Source organism: Sinocyclocheilus rhinocerous, unplaced genomic scaffold, assembly GCF_001515625.1.
Source record: "Sinocyclocheilus rhinocerous isolate Xijiao unplaced genomic scaffold, SAMN03320098_v1.1 scaffold3193, whole genome shotgun sequence".
NCBI lineage: Eukaryota > Metazoa > Chordata > Actinopteri > Cypriniformes > Cyprinidae > Sinocyclocheilus > Sinocyclocheilus rhinocerous.
In genome coordinates, this window is record NW_015652294.1 from 15737 (window position 1) to 23967 (window position 8231).

At 39.0% G+C, this 8231-nt stretch overlaps 1 long non-coding RNA gene across 1 annotated transcript; it reads left to right on the forward strand.

Annotated features, from left to right (window-relative positions):
- The first annotated feature begins 4083 nt into the window (after nt 1-4083).
- Nucleotides 4084-5107, forward strand: LOC107714462 (uncharacterized). The gene is made up of 3 exons (XR_001636983.1): nt 4084-4173; nt 4914-4979; nt 5022-5107. It is a non-coding gene; the product is annotated as an uncharacterized LOC107714462 (long non-coding RNA).
- The last annotated feature ends 3124 nt before the right edge of the window (nt 5108-8231 follow it).

Consider the following 8231-nt stretch of genomic DNA (forward strand, 5'->3'; position numbering starts at 1 on the left):
TACGATCTATGATCTGCTTTGTACTTGCTATCCGTATTTAATAGAGATATGGGTCTATATGAAGAGCAGGCTTCGGGACGTTTACCTTTTTTCAATATAAGAGAAATATTAGCTTCTCTCAGAGATTGAGGAAGCTACTCGATATTAACTGAATGATTAACCATGTTAAGCATGGGTTTAAGTAACAAAGTGTGCCCTTCCGTATATAATTCCCAACATATGCCATCCAGGCCTGGCACTTTACCGCTCTGCATCTTTGAAATCGCCTCCATTAACTCTTCCTTAGAGATACAGTAGGAGCGTTTAACTTTGCCTTCTGCACTACTGAGATAGATCGTAAACTAATTTTAGGAAAAAAAGCTTCTAATGGGATAGTATTGCTACTAGACACTAGAGGTCCATATAGTAATCTCTAAATGTGTTATTAATTGACATGATCATTATGTAATTTATCATTTGTGTCTAGTATTGATATGAACGTGACTCACTTTTCTTTTTATTAAGGTATGCCAGAAATGTTAGGCTCATACAATTTCTGTTTCACTAATCTCAATTTGATTTCTGCATCTTGGGTAAGCAGTGAATCTACAGAGCACCTCAATGCTGACATTTCTTTAAGTAATGCCTTATCTGCAGTCTTAATATAATTTTCCTCTTTACTCTTCAAGGCCTCCTCTAATAATCTTCTGGGCTCATTTTTTTTTTTACGTTTCTAAGAAATAGAAAAAGACAAAATCAATCCCCTTATAAAAGCTTTACTAGTCTCCCATAGATGGTTTAATGTTTTGGACTTTCTGCAGGTGCAGTGTAATATCATATCTACAGTATCTACATGACTCTGCTTTGTGAAGAGCCAGCATCGAGCTCCAGCACACTTCTGCCAGTTTTCATAAAGCCTTTCAGAATGATAGCTGTCACTCAGAGGCGGACTTACCCATTAGGCAGGTAGGCGACGGCCTTGGGCCCCCAAAAGCCAAGGGCCCCATAAATTGCTTTTCATACCAGATGCGCATTAAACGCGGACACGTGAACGGTTGCCGTTTATGGTGTTTATTACCACGACAACTATCTGCGTGTCAGAGTTGAATGTGCTTCTTGTGTATCCTGCTTGCAGCAAATGAATGTATCATGCATCTGAAACTGTAAATATTGAGCAACGGTTCGTATTGTATGTTTATTGTTTTAAATGCCTCTTACTCGTTTATGAGAAGGACCCAAGTAGAGGACGCATATGCAGTTACTTTTTTGGTTGATATAATCCTTAGGTGTGTGAATAATTTCCTTTAAATTTAAATTTGTAGTAAAAATATCTATAATACAAAAATGAAAGAACTCCACACTCGTCCAGATTCAGCCAAAAAGGCTTATTTCATTTATTGCTCAGAGATCACAAAAATATGTGCAAAAAGGTGCAAATGTGCAGAACGTTTTCAGGTATTAACCCTTCCCCAGTGCCATGTGCTACCAAACACACAGTGCCATGAATTAGCATTTTCATTAATCCCATTTTATAATTTTTTAGTTTTTGTTTTTGTGAAAACCTTTATCTCAGCTGTAAATCAATTGCTATTTCGTGTTCTACAAAGAAAGCCATTATAACATGTTCATGAAAAATGTAGAAATATTGGACACAAGGGGCGTCACTGCAGCAACAAGCAGCAAAAAAAGGAACCTCATGGTTGATCTAAATGTGTGCAAATGTATAGGACCCCATTCCTATATTTTGCCTGGGGCCCCCCAATTCACTAAACCCACAATAATAATAATAGTTCAACATAAATGTAACTATTTACATATCAATAAAATGGGGTCTGTAATTTTCCGTTTCATTTTTATAACAATGTAATTCAGAAATAAATTAAGTTTACATACCTTGGCGTTTGGTCTCGTTCTGTATCGCGTATCTTGTCAGTGTCTGCGCTTGCTTGGCCATTTGTTATGGAAAAAAATAAGGAAAGTGTGTTCAAGCGCCAGCAGAAAACAGTGTAAAGAAATACTCTTTGAGAGAAGCAGTCTTTATCAGCGGAAATTAAAAGCAGCTCGTAAGTGTATTAACTTGTCTCATTAGTGTTTAGTGCAGTTGTCGTTGCTAGGAAACGCTTGTTTTGTTTACTGTGTGGAGACGTGCTGATATCGCGTTTGGTCTTGTTCTGTATCGCGTATCTTGTCAGTGTCTGCGCTTGCTTGGCGGAAATAATAAGGAAAGTGTGTCCAGCTGAATTAATTTAGTATTTTGTTAGACGGGCATAAAAAAGCTTAGTTTACCGCGGCAGCCGTCGCGTCAAGACCGAAATGTGTAAAGACCATCGACTCTACAGTGCGACTCCACCGGGCAGGGACACCGGCAAAGGATAAGTATCGCTTTTTATTTCTCCTCTTTCCTATTACTTGTTTCACTTCTGTTTCAGTTTTTATAACCATTTTAGTTTTGGATCTGTTTTTAGTTGTTTTAATACTAAAATTGATTGCTTCTGTTGTCCTCATTTGTAAGTCGCTTTGGATAAAAGCGTCTGATAAATGACTAAATAAATAAACATAAAAAGCTTTTACTGTTAAGAACAGATGCGAGTATTTGTGTAAATAAATATAAAATGCACGTCATAGCTGTTTTTAAAGATCACATAACGATGTTATAGCCTATAACGAAAATAAAATACGATCGATCATATTAATGAAAATAAAATACGATCGATCATATTAATCAATAATAATTCACAAAGAAAAAAAGGGTATACATGTAGTTAAAGCAAAATTAAAGGAGGAATTTAAGTTATTGTAGAAGTCCAAAGTTCTGTAGCACTAGGCAGCAGTCCTTTTTGCACTGTGTCAATATTAAGCCATTTTATTCTTGAACTGGATAATGGGTTTCTTTTCAGACCACTTGCATTTATGGATGTGAAACTTGCCATGTAGTAAAAAGATTTAATATAAAAAATATGACTTGTGTCTATGTCATTTTCTCATAGTAAATAAAAACAAAATCGCATTGTTTGTCTTTTTATTACCAAACTATACGGGGAATTTAATTTACACAGTGTACTCACAAATAAATTATCCAAGGAATGACATAAACCAAAATAACAAGTGAAAAGGTTTCAAGTATATATTTTGTGTGGACACATAATCATTGTCATAAAAATCTGAAAGCAAGCAGCTGCGGCAAGCAAGCCTCCCATCTAAAGCAGATGCAGAAAAACGTTCGCACAAGAACCCGACTGTTATTTGCGGTATATATACTAATTAGAGGACGCCCGATCGTTTGCACATGGTTCGGTAGCTCTAGCGCCACCAGGTGTCGAGACATGGTATTGCACTCCCAGTTCTGTTGCATCTAGAGAGCTGAAATATGGTGTGTATACTAATTGGAGGACCCCCGGTCGATTGCACTTAGTTTCAATGCTGTAGCGCCACCAGGTGCCAAGATATAGTACTGCACCTCTACTTGAGTTTCGCAGTGCTAGGGCTAGGGTTGAGTTTCGCAGTGCTATGGCTAGGTCTAGAGGTTAGGGTTAGGGATAAGGGATAAAAACCACAATCATACATCACAGAATCATACATTTGTATTAGAGAGAGCATCTTTTGAATTTTGTTTGATTGTGTTTGTGCTTGACTGTGTCACTTTTTTATTACGCACAGGGCTGTACCTCCGTATATAAAATGAGAATAATTATTGCTTATTTTAATAATGTATCATTGTATTGTTATCAAGGAGTATGTGATTTTTTCTCAGTGCGGCCTAGGTGATTGTGTGCTACAAACATGTACGTCTTTGTGTACAGTATATATATAAGTTTGATGATGATTGAATAAGTGTTTGGATAAGAGATGAAAACCATAAAAAGAGGTTCTTTGCATAGTTTGTGTCTGGCTGCTTGTGTTTTGTATTTGTGCTGCCCTGTAAAGTTTAAATTCACGTGTGCACGTGTGTGTGTATGTGTGTGTGTGTGTGTGTGTGTGTGTGTGTGTGTTTGTTAGGGTTAGGTTAGGGTTAGGAAAGAAAAGTATTTCCCAGGTTCGGACCCGAGGGTCCCAAACTGGGCTGTGCAACTGTCCATCTCACCGCTGATCTTCCCCAAATCCCACAAAGACCAAGGCAGGCCACAGTTATTTTATTATTAAGGGCTAAACATGGGGCTGTTGAGGCCAGGGCTGTTAAGTTTAGGTTTGGTTGAGGTTAGGTTTGTCAAGGATGGGTCTGTAAAATTCAGGTTTGAATCCCGGAGTGTCTGGTAGGTTTAGGTTATGGTATGGTGAGTTGGTTAGGTTTAGGTTTGGGTTTAGGTCAGGTGGATCTCCCAAGACTCATTTAGACCCCTTGGAAATTTTGTATCGAGTCTCATGATCCACAATCTTTCAAATTTTAATCTATCACACAGCGACCAGAACGGGTCAGACTGTAGTCCAGTCACCCTGAAGGCCTCAAGGCCATGGGTCAGAAAGTGTTGGACCACATGTCTGCGTTTTTCTATTTTATTTTTTATGTTATGTGTGTGTTGATAGATTCGGATCCTTAAAGCATTTTTTGTCTGGCCTACATATTGTTTAGCGCACTTTGCACAATAAATTAAATAAATGCAGTTGCTCACACAGTGACCAGAACGGGTCAGACTGTAGTCCAGTCACCCTGAAGGCCTCAAGGCCATGGGTCAGAAAATGTTGGACCACATGTCTGTGTTTTTCTATTTTATTTTTTATATTATGTGTGTGTTGATAGATTCGGATCCTTAAAGCATTTTTTGTCTGGCCTACATATTGTTTAGCGCACTTTGCACAATAAATTAAATAAATGCAGTTGCATGTTACTGGAGTGAGTTGCTGTGAAACTTGAAACACTTGTTTTGTTGAACGACTGAACACCCATCTTTTCTGATCAAAGTATTTGCAGATTACCTTTTTAGTCTGTGGTGGTTGAGGTTAGGTTTGTCAAGGATGGGTCTGTAAAATTCAGGTTTGAATCCCGGAGTGTCTGGTAGGTTTAGGTTATGGTATGGTGAGTTGGTTAGGTTTAGGTTTGGGTTTAGGTCAGGTGGATCTCCCAAGACTCATTTAGACCCCTTGGAAATTTTGTATCGAGTCTCATGATCCACAATCTTTCAAATTTTAATCTATCACACAGCGACCAGAACGGGTCAGACTGTAGTCCAGTCACCCTGAAGGCCTCAAGGCCATGGGTCAGAAAGTGTTGGACCACATGTCTGCGTTTTTCTATTTTATTTTTTATGTTATGTGTGTGTTGATAGATTCGGATCCTTAAAGCATTTTTTGTCTGTCCTACATATTGCTTAGCGCACTTTGCACAATAAATTAAATAAATGCAGTTGCATGTTACTGGAGTGAGTTGCTGTGAAACTTGAAACACTTGTTTTGTTGAATGATTGAAAACCCATCTTTTCTGATCAAAGTATTTACAGGTTAACTTTTTAGTCTGTGGTGCAAGAGGACTGAGTTTACTATTAACCAAAATTATAAATTATTAAATATTTGTATTTCTCCTATAAGCAGCTATTTGTTTGTGTTTCTGCATGAAAGGAGTGTTTTCAACGAACCTTTCAAAATTAGACTTAGCTGCCCGGTTTAACTGTTTGCTCATTAAGGAGAAATTAGACACTAATGGTATTATTTTGGTCTTCTCCCCCTGTGTGGGATCACTTGGGGTCCTAGGGAGGAGAAAAGTCTTCAAGGCTCTTCTTAAGAAGGACCTTGAGTATCCTCTGTCCCTAAGGGCCCTGAACAGAATTTTTGTTGCTTCCATAAAGCAGGAATGCTCTGTGCATATCCTATGGAATCTGAGTAATTGTGATTTTACTATTCCTTTAAAAGTGTGTTTAGGATGGAAGCTGTGTTTGTGCAGTAAGGAATGTGTGTCCGTTTCCTTGAAATACACTTTGAAATCTAGTTGTCCTGTATTTTTGAATTTCTGTCCTTTATATGACACCACATCTAAAAAATTGACCTCTGTGGGGTCAATCGTGTATTTAATCTTTATAGATCTCTGATGGGTATTCAAGTGTTCTGCAAAGTCCTTAAAATCATTCATGGAGTAGGGCCACACTCCCCATATGTCGTCCAGAAATCTATAGTAATGCAGAGGCTTTTTTGTGCATGAACCCAGAGCTGATTGTTCCCACCTAGCCATGAAAATGTTTGCGTAGGACGGGGCAAACTTTTTGCCCATAGCTGTGCCTTTAACTTGTAGATAATATTTAGAATCAAATTCAAAGTCATTTTTGGTTAGGTTTATATCTAATAGTTTTAGAATATAGTTATCAGGCCTTTTTGGGTCTGGATACTGAAGCATGCACTCCCGGACTGCCTCGAGGCCTGCTTCAGTTTCGGAGGAATATTAATCAGTGGGATCCACACCTGGGCATCTGGTAGTCTTTCTTGTGTCACCTGACTCACTCTAGCACACTCTCTCATAGCTGAGATACGTAATCTTTGTGTGCGGTTATTCAGACCGAATGCCAAGACTATCTTTTCTACTTTAGTCTCTAGCGTAGCTTTTTCTATCAGATTGGCAGCGTGCTGTAATTTAGCACCCGGGAAGCTGTCAATCTGCAAATTTGGTATGTCAAAGGTGGGAATTCTGCTCAAATTAGAGTCACCGATGATCACATGCTTTTCTTGGAGTGCTAATTTCCACTCATTGAACTTTTTGTTAGTTCTGAGGTGCATGTATGGTTTAGATGGCGACCTTTGACCCGGACTGTCAGCCACAGTGTTTTTGTCTGTTTTACTGATTTGTTCTGCTTTACTGCACTTTTCTGTTTCTATTATTGTTTTAGTAAGTTTGTCAGAGATCCTTTCTCCCATTTTTTTGGAAGTTTCACCCTTCTCTGCCTCTTGAGGTGATGATACCCTTATCATACATCTGTTCTAAGATTTTTCTCACCTGTTTCATGGTTTCAAGATACATTGGTTTTTCTAAGGGTTTATAGTGGTCACTGATGTTTAACTGTCTCTCTCCCTCCCAGACATACTGTTCTCTGTCCATAATGACAATGGCATTTCCTTTGTCAGCAGGTTTAATCACAATTTCTTTGAGGTTTTTTAGTGTGTTTAAGGCTCTCATTTCCTCTCTCTGGAGGTTGGGCCTTGGTTGGAGCCTCCAATTCAGACTCTTAAAAGCGTACTCATCAGCTGTGATCAGCTGGCCTACCTGCTTGGGAAGTCTGCTCAAGGCTGGAGTCCAATCAGAATTGTGTGTAAACGGTAATCTTTGTTTTTTCCTCTTTTTGCCCTCAAAGAAAACCTCTAGTTTTATTCTTCTATGATATTTCTGTAAATCTAGTCTAAGTTGATGCTTGAAGTCCTTCATTTTTTGGACCGATGGAATAAATGTGAGGCCTTTCATGAGCAAGGATGACTGTGAGGGAGAGACAGTAAAATGTTTGGAAAGATTCACAAAAAGCCTATGTGCACCCTTTCTCGGGTGTTCACTCACTACAAGTTTAAATATTGTGCCCAGTGCTCTAACATGTTCCTGGCTGTTTCTGCTGTCCAGTGTAGGCCGTCACTTTCTACCTGAAACTGTTCCTCTGGTAGGAGGGGGATGAAGGAGTAATTCTCCTCAATATAATTGTTCAATTCATCTAAGAAGATTTTTTCTCCTTCTGGGAGAGATTGAGGAATATTAATCAGTGGGATCCACACCTGGGCATCCGGTAGTCTTTCTTGTGTCACCTGACTCACTCTAGCACACTCTCTCATAGCTGAGATACGTAATCTTTGTGTGCGGTTATTCAGACCGAATGCCAAGACTATCTTTTCTACTTTAGTCTCTAGCGTAGCTTTTTCTATCAGATTGGCAGCGTGCTGTAATTTAGCACCCGGGAAGCTGTCAATCTGCAAATTTGGTATGTCAAAGGTGGGAATTCTGCTCAAATTAGAGTCACCGATGATCACATGCTTTTCTTGGAGTGCTAATTTCCACTCATTGAACTTTTTGTTAGTTCTGAGGTGCATGTATGGTTTAGATGGTGACCTTTGACCCGGACTGTCAGCCACAGTGTTTTTGTTTGTTTTACTGCCCTTTTCTGTTTCTATTATTGTTTTAGTAAGTTTGTCAGAGATCCTTTCTCCCATTTTTTTGGAAGTTTCACCCTTCTCTGCCTCTTGAGGAGACCCTGGTTGAAGAGTTGTCACTGAGTACACTGAAAATTCCAGATCAGGCAAATTCGGTGACACTGAGGGGTTCTGAAGGACCTGGGCTCCCTCAGTTGTGTCCGTTA